Source organism: Condylostylus longicornis, unplaced genomic scaffold (assembly GCF_029603195.1).
Source record: "Condylostylus longicornis isolate FDR11 unplaced genomic scaffold, ASM2960319v2 ptg000063l, whole genome shotgun sequence".
NCBI lineage: Eukaryota > Metazoa > Arthropoda > Insecta > Diptera > Dolichopodidae > Condylostylus > Condylostylus longicornis.
The window spans coordinates 490,118-508,380 of NW_026578031.1; the positions used below are offsets into that span (position 1 = coordinate 490,118).

Sequence of the window (18,263 nt, forward strand, 5' to 3'; positions counted from 1 at the left end):
GAGTTAAATCATTATATTTCGGTAAATATTCTGGAATGAAATTTTCTAAATATTATTTTATAATTTTCGACTTTACTAATAGAAATTCTGTGGAAAACCCGATATTAGGAAATTTGTAAATCCCGATAAGGTTAAATATCGGGTTTGGCAACTTCGTAAAACTGATTAGTTAGGTGTGTTTAGTTATGACTTCAAAAACTTTTTTTTTAGAATAACTTTTATTTCTTAATATTTTAGAATATTTTTATTTTTTAATTTACTCATGAAGATATGATAAAGCAAAAATTGACTTTTTAGCATTTCATTTTTACCACTAACTCAAATTGGCCAAAAATTGGCTTATCGGATTTTGGAAAATTTCCATAGAATTTTATTTTAACATTAAAAATTTTGTTCACAATTACATAAAGTTGGGCTCGCAAAGAATGCGATCAGTGCAGGAACTCTTTACAAAATTTTTTGCAACCACATTCGAAAAAATTTATTTTGCAACATAACAATATGTCATGTTCGTTGGCGGAATTATTCATTCATTATTTTTAATAATATTATGTGAAAGTCGCCATATTTACCTTAAAAACGCCTTGCACTTTTGCAATAAAATCCATAAAACATCATTTTAATTAAATTTTTCAATTTGTTTATTTTAATTTTACTTAAAATCTAAATGGAAAAATGATATTTTTTTTTTAATATTTTTGTAAATTATTTTAATTATTTAAATTTATTTTTTATATATATATTTTTTTTTACCTTTCTTTATAATTTCATTAATAATATTGCATTGTTAATTTGCGTTTTTTTTTGAATTTTTTTTTTTCGGGTTGATTTTTTTTCTCTCTTTATTTCATAAAAATAATATTATATTTGTTTTTTGTTTTTATGCAATTGATATATGTATCGTACTTATGTGATATATATGGTATATATGGTATATATGTATGTATATATATGTATTTATTTTGTTTTTAATTATTTACATCAAATATTTTTGTTTTTAGTCCTTCGAAGGTCTTGAAATTCACTGAGTTTTTTTTTTTGTTTTGTATTTTCACATTCTATTTTTGATTAAATTCAATTTTACATTTATAATTTTCGATATTTTAGATAATTAGTGTTTATTTGTTTTTCATGATTTTTTTTTTCTCTTTTATTTTTAACTTTTCTTTTTTGTTTTTTTAATTAACTATATTAAATTTTTTATTTAAATTTCAAATAATTTAAATTTTATTTAGAAATCGATTTAAAAATTTAATAATTGTGTTTTTTTTTTGTTATAAATTTTAAATCTAGAATATTGTCATACGTGTTGATGTCATCAATTTTATTATAAAAATTTAAATTTTTTTTTTATTTAATTTTTAATTTAATTTATTGGTTACATTTTTTGTTATTTCCCAATAAATATGAAATTTTAAATTGAATTTTTTATTCTTGTTTCTTAAACGATTTTGAAAGAAGATTGGCAATTTTAAAACAGAGTGAGCCACAATTAATTTATTGAAATACTTAAAAAAACGATTTCATCTAATTATATTTTGTTTCCGCACGATATGGTGAAAAATGATTCACCATTATTATTTTTTCACCATAACAGTTTCTCTCAGAAAAATATTTCAATTTATTGTGTTGAAAACAGAGATTATGTTTAATGAAAATTATTTGATATGCGATTAAAATAAAAATTTTTACAATTTTTGAAATTTTGTAAGGTGCGAGCATTAAGTTGCACCAATAATACCAAAGTTGGTTATAAATTAAAAAAACTTATTTGAAAAATTTGTTATATTTTGTAAAAAAAAATTTATAAAGAAATGTGACAACGATAATAACGTTTTAATACGTTTAACAATGTTCAAATGACTTTGTCAGAAACTGATCCATGTACCCAATTACATTTTAAATATGATGAAGTTAAGAGATTATTTGAAATCTATACTCGTATTTGTAATTTTGATGGTTTGATATAAAAATATTTGTTTGTAAATATTTAATGTCAAAAAACACAGATAAAATTACTTTTGAATATGTTTTCAAATATTTGCCAACGTTCGGCGCATTCCGAAGTTTTGAATTTTGAAAATTTAAAACTTATCAAATTATTCTACACTTTTCAACATTTACATTTTGTTTTTGAATTAAATATCTTCGCTGTCATTATGACTATTTTATAACTGTACAAGTATATATGTATGTTCATATGTATATGGACATATTCCTCGGTTTCGTACACCATATTGTTGCTATATTATAAATTTTCTTGTTCTATGCAAAAATACAAAAATGTTCTTAAGATTTGTTATAATTATTCTATATCAGAACAATATTTCAAATTTTTGACGTATGAGTGATTGAACTGTTAATTCAATTTAAAAATCAAAAAATATTTTTATTGAAATTTTTTCGAAATTCAAATTCAAATTTTCAATAATTCGAAATATTTTTTATTGTATTACGTTTGAACTTCTCATAAAAAAATTTCAATTTTCTTTTTGAAATTTAATGTTCATTAAATTGACATGTTTAATTAACAAGAACAATATGACAACTGAACAAAATGAGCGAGAAAAACTAATTTTAAAAAAATTTATTTGAGATTGAGATTCAATTATTTTATTCCATAGTCCACTCTCATTTCGTTACTAGGTACAAATTACAATCGTTTAACTTCAGTTTTCCTAACTTTTTCTCGTTCGTTTATAATATTTCTTGCTATTATTTTATGGCTTTATATTTGACAATTCATTTCTCTGTTATTTGTCACTCTCATTTTTATTTTGTTATTAAATAAATTTTGTTCTAGAATATTGTTATACCATATAGTTTTTTACTTAAAATTAAATTTTTTCAATATAAAAAACAATTTACCTTTAATAATAATAAAATTAATAACAAAAAAAAAAAACAATAATTTCGTCCATTTGTTCTATTTAATTCTTCTATTGTGACGACATCCTGTAAATAGAAAATAAAAAATGGTTTTATTTAAATGAACTAATTTTCTACTTTATATTTGAAATTCAAATTTTACACTCTAAAAAATAAAAGTAAACAATTTCACTCATATTAGAATTTTCGGAAATTTTAAAAAACAAAATTTCGAAGAAATTATTTGATATTTTTCAAAATTTAAAATAAATATCAAATGTCCCAAAAATATTTATTACCAAATTACAAAAAGAATAAAATAAAAATTTAAAAAAATTACAATAAATTCAAAATTACAAGAAAATCAAAGATTATAAGAAAAAAAAAACTAAAATTTCCTATACAAATAAATTTTTTTCAAATAATAAATTCATAATTTCTCTTCCTTTTTAAATCTTTTTCAATAATATTATGCCTATATGTCAGTAATATCCTTTATCCTATTTGTGTATTGAATTTACTTACAAAGAAAAAATACGTGTATGAAAGTTATATACACACACCTATGTATGTATGTATGTAAAAAATATTTTGTAAATTAACTTATAAAATTGAAAAGAAATTTATGTTTAACTTTTCTAAGGAAGAAATTTCCCAGATCCTTTTTTGATACTTTAATAATAATTACTTGTTTTGTATAACTAATTTAGAAAACGCACACATATACAAATTAAATAATATGAAACTAATAGGTACATTATATTATAAGAATGTACATAATATAGAATCATATGTAAATAATTTTATAAAATATTGAAAATTAAATTATAAAACATTATATACAATAAAATAAATTTGAGTGATATAAAATTTAAAAGTGAATTCGTATGTACGTACGAGTATATGCAAATGCATTTAATGAAGAAAACAAATACAAGGAAAGAAAGAAACAAAGTGAACATTAAAAACAGACAATTGTGGTAAATTAACAAAAATTGCCCAAAAATATAAATTTCTTCACAATAATATGTACAATACAATTTGTAGGTACATATATTATTGTGTAGGTGAATATAATATATTATGAAAAGTATTATACAAAATAATGTATAATAGTGTTATGTAAATGCCAATAGCAGTGAATTCATTTTATGCAATTCATACAATATAATGTTGCAAAATTTTATTTTTTTTTTCTTTTCATTTTTATTCGTATACTCGTAATATAGAAATTTATTTATTGTAATTTTTTTTTTTAATTTTATATACTTGTATATAAAATATTAAATAGTTCTAATGTCTGCAGATACTTAAAATATTCACAATAGTGTTCAATATAATATTATAATTGTTATTTTTGTTGTGTATAAATTTTTGTATAATAATATTCTTATCATACTTGTATGATATTTTACAATTAGTATTGTATAATGTTATGATGATCATTTATAGTTAATTTGTTATATATGTATACAATTGAATATTTTATTGTTATATTATTACCGACATATTAAATTTAGATTATAAAATTTTAGGTATTACAAATTTGTAATTTAAAAATTGTTATATATAGTTAAAATTGTTTCAAACTAAGTTTTTTAATGTTAGTGATTGTATATAACACTTATTTTTTTTATATCAATATTGCAACAGTAAACAGTTAATAATTATTATTTTTATATTTTTATATTGTAATCAATATAACTGTATGTCAGTTATATTGATTACAATATAAAACTGTTATACTGACCAGTATAACAGTATTCTAATTCTCAATTTTATGATAGTATAGTGTTTTTTACACTTTTTTATAGCTGTATAACAAATTTATAACTGTTATACTGATTATGTAAATTAAGCTATTTTGAAATATTGTTTTATTTAGTGTGTTTAAATGGCGTTTTTTCTAAATGCTACATATAAAATTGAATGTAACTTATAGTTGATTTGAACAAGCTATAAAATAATTTTTCTTTCATTCAATTCAAAAAAATGTTTTAATGTTCAAAATGATTTAAATAGTTTTTATTGAAATATGTATCATATTATAAAATATGCATGTATATTATATATGTATTGCATATATCCTTTTAAAAATCAGAAGCTCCTCTTGAAAAGAAAATAATGCCAAAAAACAAAACAATAAAATAAAATAGACACAAGCAAAAAAATGCTAATTTTATTGCATTGAATGCATTGCATTTTTGAATGTAAATGAGTTTTTTAATAATATAAAATCATGTGTTTTTACTGTACTTAAATTGCTATATTTATGGTTAATTTCATAGTGTGTATATGTATTTAGTATATAAAGTATATTTTATTTCATAAATAAAATATAATATTATGTAATAGATTATTTTTTAAAACTAAATACTGTAGAAATAATTTTGGTATATAAAATTATAGAAATATTGAAACTCTAGTGTACATTTTGATATTTGGTGCTTAAAAATTATTTTTTTTTTCTGGTATTTAAATTTGAAATTGAAATTTTATAAATGGTATTATATTTTTTGTTTTTAATAAAAACGGTTTTAATACTACTTATGTATTATATATTTTTGGGTTAATATTTTACATGCAAAAAAATGCTAGTTTTGCCTTAAGATCTGATAAAGCGAGAAATAATAAACATGAATATTTTTATCTGAAATTAAATAATTTTAGTATAATTATAGTAACTGTTATATTCATTATGCTTGACGGAGAGAAAGACCTATATATACAAACAATATGTGTATAACATGTATACAAATATTGTAAACTAAAAACAAACTTTCATAAGAAATTATCGAAAATTTAAATTTTTTAATAAAAACAGGAAAACTATGAATGTTTTTTAATCTCTTTATTCAATAATTAATTATTAACAACATTATAATTTTTTAATTTTATTTTTTTAAATTTAAATAATTTTTGTCAGGTAATTAAAACACTACACTAGTACACATTGAACTCATTATTGAAATTGTTTAATGACAAACAAAAAAAAAAAAATAAAAATTAAATTAAAAGAAAAAAAATATGATGTGATTAATTTGTAATTTACGTTTTTTTTTCATCGAATTAATTGTAATCTACGTATAAAAAGAATTAAATATTCATTGATGACACGCTCTTATTGCATATACATACATACATATACATATTTGCATTGGTGAACATGTAAAAAAAAATTATGCACGCATGCATAATCATTGAATTAAATTTAAATTTACTTCAGTAGTGGAAAAATTTTTAAATGCGTAACGTGATGTCATCAGAAACAATTTTCGGATGTGGGCCCACTAATCAACTACCTAAAATTGAAATTTTCAATTGTATATGTATATTGCTTTTTTTTCAGATCTACAAAATTGGTTCAAAAGCTGGTGGGGTCAGAAAATCCAAAACACGGGTTTAAGTTTTTTTAAAATCACGGTTTTAAGTTGAAATTAAAAAAATTGTAAATTTTGTAACTTAAATTGAGAAAAGAAATTCTTAAGTCTAATCTCAACTGAAGCATTTGAAAAATCTAGAAAGTCTGAATTCATTTACATAGCCTTGCTTTATTTTCAGTTTTCGATCACTTATTTCTTTTTAAAAAAATTAATTATTTTTATAAAAATTAAGTAAAATAATTTACGGAACGGAACAAACATTTTTTCTCATTTGAGCACGAAAACTAAGTAAAAATTAAGAAAATAATTTACTTTTTCTCTCTCAATATTCAACCAAAATTGTTAAATACCCAATTATGCCTTCTCTTCTCTTCGCTTTCCTTCCGCTATATAAAAACTCAATTCTACTACTCTTTTCCCTTATTACATACACAATATGTAATCGTGTGTAATCATACATACGGATTGATAGTTTTACAATACACATACACCTAAATCACATTACATTGTAGATTGCATGTAAATTACAAGATGGCTCAAATATTTTCAACCTTTTTCTATTTTATAAAGTTTTCATATTAAAAGCAGAAGTGAGTTGAAAAGGTAAAATAAGAGTAAATTGGAGATAAAAATTTTTACATGTTGAAAAAAAAATGAATAAATAAATAAAATTTAATAGAAGAACATGATTGCCACAAATAAAATGGACATGGCAACCGATTAATTAAACTAGGATAATATTTTATTATGCCTGCATTTTATATACCTACTCGTAATATTTATCTCTTGGGAATCAAAAAATTTTCAGGGCACGGTGATTTTGTGTACTTATGCATATGTTATAGTAAGTATATAATATGAAACTGTGATTTTTAAATTTCTTTTTGTTATTATTAAAGATTTAATATTAAACTTGAATTTTTATTTCGATGATCCTTATGGTTTTATTATTTGCAATTAATTCACACAACTATTTTGGCTAGAAATTTAAAAAATGCGATAAAATTTAGATGAAGATATCGGATTCTGAATCTTACATCTTGTAAGGGCTTGATTTGCTCTCATGTATAGTATTAAAATGACATCTTTTAATTGCTGTTATTGCTATAATGCATTTTACGATTAATTAAAAATTGTATTGGGTGTTTCATGTCCAAATGTTCCATAATTAAATTCTGTTTTGAACTTTATTGTTACAATAAAAAAGCTTTATGGCGGTAATATGAATGCGTTTATGGTTTTAGAAATTCAATATCTGCAATTAGCAATTTCTGAATCAGGAAGAACTTCAGTATACAGATTTCAATTTCAAAACGTTCCCATTCCTCTCCTCAAAATGTAAATATAATTTAAATTAAATCCTATATATTTAATATAATGAAATTTTTTTTAAAAATTCGTTGAATTTAAAAATAATAGATTTAATTTTAGTTTTAAGCAAAATTGTAATTGTAGAAAAGGAAAAAAAAAGGGTTTGGTTTTTTCTACAATTACCCTATTTAAAAAAATACCACATGAATTTGATGGTAAATAAAATAAGCCTAAAAATGAACACAAAAATTCACGATCTTTATTCTTACAAGAGAAAAAATTGCCTATATTAAGGGGCAGCAAATTCTTTAAGTAACCTACCAGAAAAATATGAAAATTTTATAGCTTCAAGTTTTAAATTTTTAAAGCTTCCATAAGAAATTTGTGATTTCATGCTAGTTTAATTGTTTTGAACACAATTTCCATGTGCAATATCAAAATTTAATTGTTTTAGCATTCGAAAATTTTACAAGAATATCATGAAACTCATAATGAACATTTATAATAGCAAATAAATAAATTCTGTGTTCCTTTATTAATTAAAGTGAAACAATAAAAATGCAATCATTATTTGTTGAACATTATTTAAAAGGATCCTTTTTTAATGTTACCAATTTCTGAGCGAGCTGTAAACAAAAGAAAGAGAAAAAGGGAATAAAATTATAATATTAAGTATGTGTGTATTGTATTGCGTCTGTGTATGTTAATTTATATGAATGCATATGAGAAAAAAAAATCCTTTATAAAATATTCGAGTTCAGTTAACTTGTTTTTTTTTTTCTTTTTTATTATTTTACTTATTTTAATTTGATTTTTTTTTGTTTTTCTTGTTTATTCATTGCTGTGTTTTTTTTTTTTTCGTGCAGTTTATTTTGTAATTTAATGTGTTGCAATTTAAAAGTAAATATTAAAGATTTTTTTGAATAGGTTAGGCTTGTGTGATATAAGTGCGATGATAATAGCTGCTGCATGCTGTAATAATTATTGTTTAAATGTGTTATTGTATTTCTACGATATAAATACGACCAAATGTAGATATGTGTATACGATGCGCTTCAATTTAATTTATTATTGTTGAAAAGTTTTGTTAAAGCGTGTGAAATTTTATTTACAGATATGTAAATATAGATTTTATTTATTGCTAATTATTTTATCTGCATCAGATTAAAATCATATAAAAATTACATTATATATAAAATAATATTTAAATATAATAGACACATTGAAGTTTTTCATGCATTAATATAAGGGTTAACAAATGTTATTGTTTTGGAATGGCGATTTGTTACATATATATAATTAGTGGGATACTATTTAATATTTTTGTTCTATAGAATTCAAGTTGTCAAATTCAAATTATAACATATTTCTCATGATATTGAAGAAAAATCAAGAAAAAATTTCTCCTTAGCTAATTACAAGTCGAACAAGTATAGAGTATGGTAAGAGAGAGAATCAATTTTGTTTGCATTTGCAAATATCATTCTCATTATTATTCTTTACGTTTATTAATGAATATTCTATGTCTCTTCTCTTGCTCTCTTCTCAATAAATAAAACATAATAACAAAAAGAGCATTGAAAATACATATAAGATTTCAGTAGTGTTGCCAAATAGATTAGTCCAAATATCTTCATTTTTTTTTTAAATAAAATCTTCATTTCGAAGATTTGATAAAAAAGAAATCTTCACGAATGATTCGAGATCTTCAATTAAAGTTTACTTGAACGAAAGACGGAAGCCAAAATATCGTAATTTCAATTTGAACCCAATCAGACAACAAAAAGAAAAACTAATGACATGCAAAATGATAAATGATGACATAAGAAGACGTATGCACATTTTGTAAATGCATCAAATATAGAAGTAATAAGAGCGGAGAATATCAAAAATTTTTCTGTGATGGAAGTAGAATTAACATGCGTTGCCTATTAAATTGACTGTTTGTTCAAAACATTTATTTCTAAACTTTGAAGAATGAGGACAAAAGGTGAAAAAAATTTTAATTATGAAAATTTAATTAAAAAATCTTCATTTTGAAGAAAAATCTTTACTTTTGGCAGCGCTGGATTTCTGTAATATTTTCTCTTTTAACGATTTTTTTTCAGAAAAAGATGGTAACCCTAATTTATATGGTGTATGTTTAATACAAATTTATACATATAATGTGTACATACATAATAAATATATTAAAATAAATTAATTTTAATTGTATACAAAATTGTTATGTTTCGTCTCTTTTTTTTTTTTTTTTTCTTTTTTTGGTTATTTTCATTTAAATGGTTAATTATTTTTTGATGTTGTGTATATGTTAATATTGCTTGAGAGTTTTAAAAGATAAAACATAAAATTAAAAACAATTAGCTTCATATTTTTATGCATAATAAAAATATTTACTGATGAAAATCTGACAAATATTTTTGTTCACATTATAATGAAAATTATTATTACTGTCATTATTAACATAATTTTTTTAACCGATAAAAAAAAAAAGAATAAACATCAAAAAAATTTAATTTTTATTTATTTTTACCTATATTATAAATTCATATTAAATAATATTTTAATAATATTTAAATGTAAATAGAATTAATAGGGAACTGTAGTAGAATTTAACAATTTTACAATGAGATTTCCGTGCCGGAGAAAGTTAAAGAGTTGGTAAGGCATTCAATTGCCATCTTGGATTTTTTTTGGAAATTTCCACAATGTTTATCAAGGTTTTGTATATGACCGCAATTTAAGAATAAGTCAGCCTTCAGTCGTATATAATATTTTAAGTTCAATTTTGTTTTCAAGCTAAAAATATTGAATATAGTCCGCTACAGGTCTATAATATACACTTAACTAGTAATATAAGAGCATTACCTTAAAAGGGATGTTTTGCTTAATGAAATTATCAAGATAATGTTATACAATATAATAAATTCTAATAAATTTAAGGTAATATCTTAATTTCATATAAATTTTTTTATAAGTTAATTAAAAATCATATAAGTGGAATGTATACATAAAATTTTTATTGTAAATTGTTTTAAGAAATTTAAGTCATGAAGCTAAATTATGTCGTTCCTATCCACAGTATCCGACAGTATACTGTGGTAATTAGTATACAATTACATATAAGCATGTAATTTTAAAAGTACAGTCAACAAGATTTCCATAACTAAATTAAGATTCTAGATTAAAATTTTTACTTTAAATTTAATAAAAATTTTTGGAGTAAATTTTCAAAATTCATAAATAACATTTTTTTTAAAAACCCTAACAAATGATCATAAACATTAAAAATTTTTGTTTTTTAATTATTAAATTAATTTTAATTGTCAAATGCAATTATATTTTGTATATGTAATTTTACTATATAAACTGTTTGCCCACAAATATATTTGATTTTGTTACTAATATCTTTTATGATTTTTATAATTTTATTAACAATTTTACCTTATAAAATTTGTGTAAGTTGTCATTTTAATAAAATACATTAAATTTATGTGTTTGTACACATGTATATTAAGTTAATAATGTTTTTTTTTTTAAATTCTTGTATCCTTTTTCAAAAAAGAAAAAAAATTATTATTACATCATGTGTATATGAAATATTTTAATATTTTACATCCTGAAATTTTCAAAAATCATTCAACTTTAAAATATTTTAAAATAACAATTGAACTTATTAAATAAATTTTATAATTCTATTTCAACTTTGTATAACTTTTATATTGAATTAAAATGGAACAATTTCACTTTTATATATTTTATAAAATTATTATTAAAATAAATATTATGTATGAATTAAGAGAGAGAGAGAGAGAGAGAGAGAGAGAGAGAGAGAGAGAGAGATTTTCTTAGAGCTTATTAGTTTCACTCTGTCCGACTGTCCGTATATCCGTCTGCCCATGTATCTATTTAGAAACCTGCTTCCATAGGTAGCTGAAATTACATACACAAATTAATCTTCTGTTAAAACTTACATCTTATCCCTCTCTAAAAGTGTTATAACCCCTCAAAGTCGACAAAATACCTGTTCCTGACTATTTATTTAAAAGAAAAATCGCAAGCATCTTTTGAATTCCGCAAATTTACACGGGACAGTAGAGAAAACCAAAAAACAAAATGGCCGATAAAATTAATCGTTAATTAAAAATCGTTTCTCTTCAAATTTTGATTTTTCTGCTACGCGGTAAGTTTCAAGAGTTTAAAATTTTTACTTGTTTTTAAATAGTAGTAAATAATTTATTTCATTAGAAGAAAATTTTTTTTACCTCCACCCTCTTTCAAGCTATCGCTTTTTGAAATTTATAAAATTTGGACTTTCGGTGCCACATTTTTTCTGGAAACTGCAAGCTTTCCATCCCAAATTTCCATCATTCCAATTGTATGCAATCATTTGATATATTTTAGAAATTTAAATAATGTAGTAGATTTTTGTTAATAAGCATATTTTCACTTATTCTAAAGAAAAATGCTATTTTACAAAACATTGGACCCATCTTTATTAATAAAATTTTATTATAAAATTTCTTTAAATTAATTTTTGAATTTATGAAAGCATTTTATTATAATTTTTATCTGATTTAACTTCTGTATTTTATTATTAATTGAAATTTTATTACTTTTAGTTTTTACTTATATAACGTAAGAAATTTTAATACACTTATTTTCTTTAATTACCTTAATGTATATCTTAAAGTTTAATATCATGTTAATAGAATTGTATACTATACGAAAATTAAGTGTCTATATAGAACATGACTTATACATAGATCGTATTAATATTTTAAATTAAAACAAGTACAAAATATGAAATTTAATGAAATATTTGAAAAATTAATAATCGAATACAGAATAGCTTTAGTTTATTAAAGAATAGCTATTTGGTTTGTTCAATGCTCATAAGCAGTTCAACTTAAATTATAATGAATAAATTTGTACACACCATTCGAGCGTAAATTATTAGCCATACATTCGGAATTAAAAACCTACCAGAAAAACATTATTCTTCTTCTTCTCTCTACACCTTTGTCCCTTATCTGGAGTCGAACATCCTTGTCCTGCCTCGCTAAGAATTCCCATCCTGGGGCGTCAAATTTTCCCAAGTTGTCATCCATGATGTCTTTATTTATAATCACATCTGTGCTAAGCCATGTGGCGATAGGTTTGCCTCTTGTTGGTTCATGGATTACTTCTCATTATATAACGGTATCATCTCAATATATTTTCTTTTAATTTTTCAGCTATTGGAGCTTTAAGACTTCCTTTGATTTATGTGTTCCTTATTTTATATTTGAGTGTTACACCACTGGACCATCTCATCAACATGCAATTTTTGTACGTGTTTGGTGTGTGTCGCTCATGCTTAAGAAGCGTATATTATCACAAGTCTAATTGTTGTTTTATAAACTTTTCCATTTACTTTGGAAGGTACCTTTTTCTCACATAATTTTTTACACATTTTCAGGCCTTTTTATAAAAACATTGTGCCAGTAATAAATTTTTTTTAATATTCTAGTGATTTTTCTTGTGAACTGCCTAGTATAAGCAGGCATTTTTTTAAAATGCTTCAATGAATTCTTCATTTAACGAATAAAGGACCCAATCCTTCAGACCGCTGATTATTGACTAATTGTTTTTATATTTTGAATCTTTATATTACACTACTGAATCTTTATATTGCTCTACTAATTTTATTATTAATCTTCTTAACCTTTAAAAATTCAAATACAAAAGTACTTCAAATTCTTTGTTTCATAGAGAACAAAAATCAAGAAAGCTTTTCTCTATGTATGCAAATTAAAAATGGATTTTACGAAAATAAATTTCCCTAATTTTCTTTTTAATTCTACTTAATAATTTTCGATCTTTTATCATCATTATTTATAAATTAATTACTATTAATAATAAAAGTAAAAATATCAGAAAAATAATTACCCTTATTTTAAATTTTATGCGTTTTTTTTTCTGAAGATGCAATTTAATTAATATTCTTCGAAGGAATATTATAAAATATACTCTTTATTTTCTTAACATGTATAAAACGCCTACGTATATAATACTTCTGTACAGGTAACTCTCGATGTATGTCACCTCGTTATATGTTTTTTCGATAAAATGTTAGTCAAATTTTTGGCACCAGGTTTCGTTTTGTCAACTTCGATTTATGCTTTTTTTTTCAAGTCAAGGTTTCGCATCAACAATTCAAAGTCGGAAAATATTTGTACGGGAAAAATGGAGCATTTATTACTTGTGTGGATATCTGATTTAAATTATAAAAATCTCCCAAGCCTCAACTCAGTTAATTCGACAAAATGTGAAAAACTATATGTAACTAAAATATACTATTATGTAGAAGATATATTTCCGAAATAATATCTTTTAGGTGTTATTTTTCTGGCCTCCATATGTGTTGTTTTGATATACAAAAGAAAAATTTCGGTTCCAAAAGAAAAAAATTAATCGAGGGATTCCTGTACTCAATTCCATATTAACATATATATTTATATGAGTATAGGTATAGATAATAATCTAACATTGTGAATGAAAATTATTTTAAATTTCTTTTTTTGTTTGTCTTAATTTCAAGTAATTTGGAAATTTTATGCACTAGAAAAGTATTATAATATTCAAAAATAAAAGAAGACTACAATAAAAATAAAAAAATTTCTATAAAACTCTTAACACAAATTCTTTGCAACATCTAAGATGATAATTTTTGAGTATATCCTTTTCCTTAAGGAATTTTTCAAGACATGCACAACATAAATATATGTTAAGATGAATCAAGAGACAGAACAAAAAAAAATCACAATAAAAAGAATGAAAATATTGAAACAAATGAAAATTGAAACAAATAAAATGTACTGTTATTATTCTTCAAGAAAATTAATTTTATATATGTATGCAAATTATGTATACGAGTACATTATTATTGTGAATTTACAGTACTATTCTGTTCAGTGAAACCACATTAAAGTTACAAATGGTCTCTCAGCTTAATAATATACTTCAAGAGAAAAATTCGATTTCATAAATTGAAAGAGAAAAATTTATATACGCGAAGTTGAGAGTGAATGAGTGTAGTGTGATAAAATAATTTCATTGGTTAGGTAGCACAGTAACAATATCGAAATCAAAATGGTCTCTCCATGCGGTTACTATACTACATGCGGAAAACATTTTCGATATTGACACTAAAAGTAATGTTCAGAGAACACGAATGAATATGAATGTGAGAGTATAATTTCTCTGGATTGCATTTCTGGATTGCATAATAATACTAATATACTAATAATACTAGAATACTAGTACTAATAAACTGTCATTTCACATTTTAATACGATCTAACAACAAACCATATAATTTTTGAAATCACCCTGTAAATTTTGTTGAGAAGCATACTTTAAAAATATAATTTTGTATAACATTCAAATCACACATTATTTTCTCTTCACAAGTAAGCTAATAATAATTCTCCATCTCAAAAAGAATATATAAAGGTACTCATTTTAAGAAATTGTTTAAAATCTTTAAGCGGCATTTCATTTAACAAATGAAATTTTCTCAATTCTCATTTTGACATTATATTAGAGAGGCTAATTAGAATTTTACTTGTAAGCAATTAAATATTATAATTTTTTTTTTCTTTCGTATTTAAGTGGTTTTAAATTTATTATTGTTCTTATAATATTAGAATTAAATCATTTTCGAAAATAATAATATAAGAATTATATAAGAATAATTGCAAATATTTAAATGATAGCTAGATTAGAATAAAATTTTTTTTAAGTGCCTAAGAGTATAAAATAATCTTTTAAAATGTAATAAGAATCGTTTGTGTTCTTAATATAGATTTTGTACTTAAAATATTTTATTAAATTGTCATATTTGGTGCATACATACACGTTATACTTACACACATATATTTATAAATAATTGTGCAAAATATAAAATTATTTATATACTGTCAAAAAAAAATTTTTTTTTTTGTGTGTTTTTTGTTTCTTCAGAACAAAAATCTGTATTTGAAAGGAATTTAGTGTTTTTGTGTTTCTTCTGAATATATGATAGAGTTTTGAATATACAGTTTCATCTTACAGTCGATTTGTTGAGCATACTCTTCAGAACAATAATGGAAAAAATAACATTTTCATGTCATTAACATAAGCTATTATGGTGAGGTAAGGTTTATTCCATAATAATGTCTTTATATTCGAATTTCGAGGATTAAACCATTTTCTAAATAGCTCAGTTTCAATTGGACAAGTTTTCAACCGTATAACCAAGGTATTACTGCATTTTCTATCTATTAAATTCATTAAATTCTTTCTTACTATAATACGAGTATTATTTGAATTCCAGGAGTAGCTGTCGCAGTTATTAAAAAAATTCATATACTAAATCTCATACAAGAACTGAAGACTATAAATTGAAGTCATGAGATAGCAAATTTGTCTTAAATTATTTTTATTACTACAATTTTTGAAATATGCAATTCTACATTGGCCTGTACTCGTGTGTTCATGAGAATATTTTATACTCAATGTCTTTAAACTTCGTATATTCAATCTGAATTAGAAATTTTTAGAAAATTAAGAATTCTTTAGAGGAAATAGTCTGTCCTCTTATAATTTCTTAAAAAATATAAATTTGCTTTTCAGAAAACCATTAACTTAATGCTAACTTGTTGTTACTTTTTCCCTCCATTAATCCATAAAGAAGAAAATGCATATTTATGTACGAATGTAAAGTTTGTACATACTATTTATGATTGTGTGTTTATGATATTTTTGGAAAATTATCTTTGTATATATCTTCAAAGTGATTTGTATCCTATACAGGATTTCATTCTTTTTTCTTTTTATTTTTAGGTGCACACAATATAAATAAATAAAAATGTATGAAAACATATTCGTTATATAATTTTATATGTTCCGGATTTCTTGGGTTAAAATTCATTACAGTTGCATATAAACCGATTCATGCACATATGAACAATGATAATTTTATATGAAAATTTTTTCAAGTATATTTTTCAACTACTTATATGCAAGACATGGTTTACTGGAACAATTTAAACTTAAATTTTTAAAGAATTAATCGTATAGCAATAGTGATCCTGTTAAGAAAAATTATTCTGAATTTTTAACTACTCACTTCTCAGATGAAGATAAATTGAATTTATTTTTGAAATCAGTTTACTTTAATAAAATTTTTCTTAGTTTTTGGAATATTCAAAGAAATATGGTAAATCTCTTCTCTTAACATCTTTTGATGCTTAGATTCTGAAATAAGCTATTCCTCGTCTCAGTAGTTCCGCAAATTTATACCAATTTCATTTTAAGTCGACTTGCAATACGTAATAGTGGATTGGTTTAATTAGCAATCTTTCAAGGTTGTTTGTAATATTAAAATTCTGAGACCAGACGCAATTGAGCATGAAGAAAAAAAAAATTATTTGGTTTGGTCATTTATTGTCAAAAACTGACCATTTAATTTGTGTTAAAGAATTTTTAATATTTTTAATTAAATAATTGCTATAAGAGTAAAAAAATATTCTTCCTAAAAATTTCTTTACATAAATTTCAAAAATTTATTACAAAATATTTTCGAAATTAAAAAATTTATTTATTTTAAAAATTTTTTCTGGGTAAAATTATTTGTGTTCTAAGCAAAACAATTTGTGAATTCTTTAAAATAAATTGAAAATTTCATAAACGTAGAAACTATTATTTCATCGTTTTTATACATACTTAACGCATTCTGACAGGTTTCCATAACCCACATACACACGTACAGTTTCTTGCTTCCTTAAAATATTGCTCCCCCCCTTTTCTTACGTCTTTACCACCCCTATTCTAAAAACTAACATTTTTTTATAACAGTTTAATAATATTGTATATTTTGCATGTAGTACAATTTTCTTACTTTCTTTTCATTCTTCATCTTGTATTTATATTTATAACTGTACGTATGTAAGTATTTTGTTATATTTTAAATTTTTATGTTTTTGTCAAGTCATTGCCAGAAATTTAAATTTTTGTTTTTTATTGCAAAAAAAAATTGATCATTATTTATATGAAATTTTAACAAGCATCCAAAAAAGAAAGTAAAAAAAAGAAAATCAAAAACCTCATAAAATTTTACAAAACCCTTAAAATTTAATACGTGCCATATACACATATGTTGTTACATATATAATACAGTTGTTTATTTAACATTTTGTATGAAACAAAAAAAAAAAAGGGAAAGTAAAATTTTATCATCGCAATTTTCGTTAAATACTCAACTGTTATGGTGGGAATTATTTCGGGAGTAAAACAAAAAAAAAACCCAAGTTGAAATTTCTTGTACTAAAAACTCTCAATCAAAAATAATAATATGCACCATGAGTATAAAATGTCAACACATAAACACATACAAGATAAATAATTTTTTTTTTTAATTTATTTTTTTATTTCTGTTCGAACTTGTCTAAACTATTACGATATGAGATAAAATTGCAATGAAAATTAAACTTAATAGAGAGAGTGGAGAATTTTTTCTTTTAAAATTCTCTCATTCAAACTAAAGTTACAATGCTTTCTTAAACAAGTTACAATAGCACTATCGTTTTTCTGAACAACTTTAATTTTCAATATAATTTTTTTTTTGTTTTCTTTATTAAATTTTATTATAATTGTGAAATTTCTATTTAAAATAGAG

At 22.5% G+C, this 18,263-nt stretch overlaps 1 protein-coding gene across 1 annotated transcript in view; it reads right to left on the reverse strand.

The window, feature by feature from the left end:
* Positions 1-2,776: 2,776 nt before the first annotated feature.
* Positions 2,777-18,263, reverse strand: part of LOC129612206 (lachesin) — a 47,352-nt gene continuing 31,865 nt past the window's right edge. The window contains exon 10 of the mRNA XM_055525726.1: positions 2,777-2,955. The gene's annotated coding sequence lies outside the window, so the exon portion shown is untranslated. The remainder of the gene's footprint in view (positions 2,956-18,263) is intronic.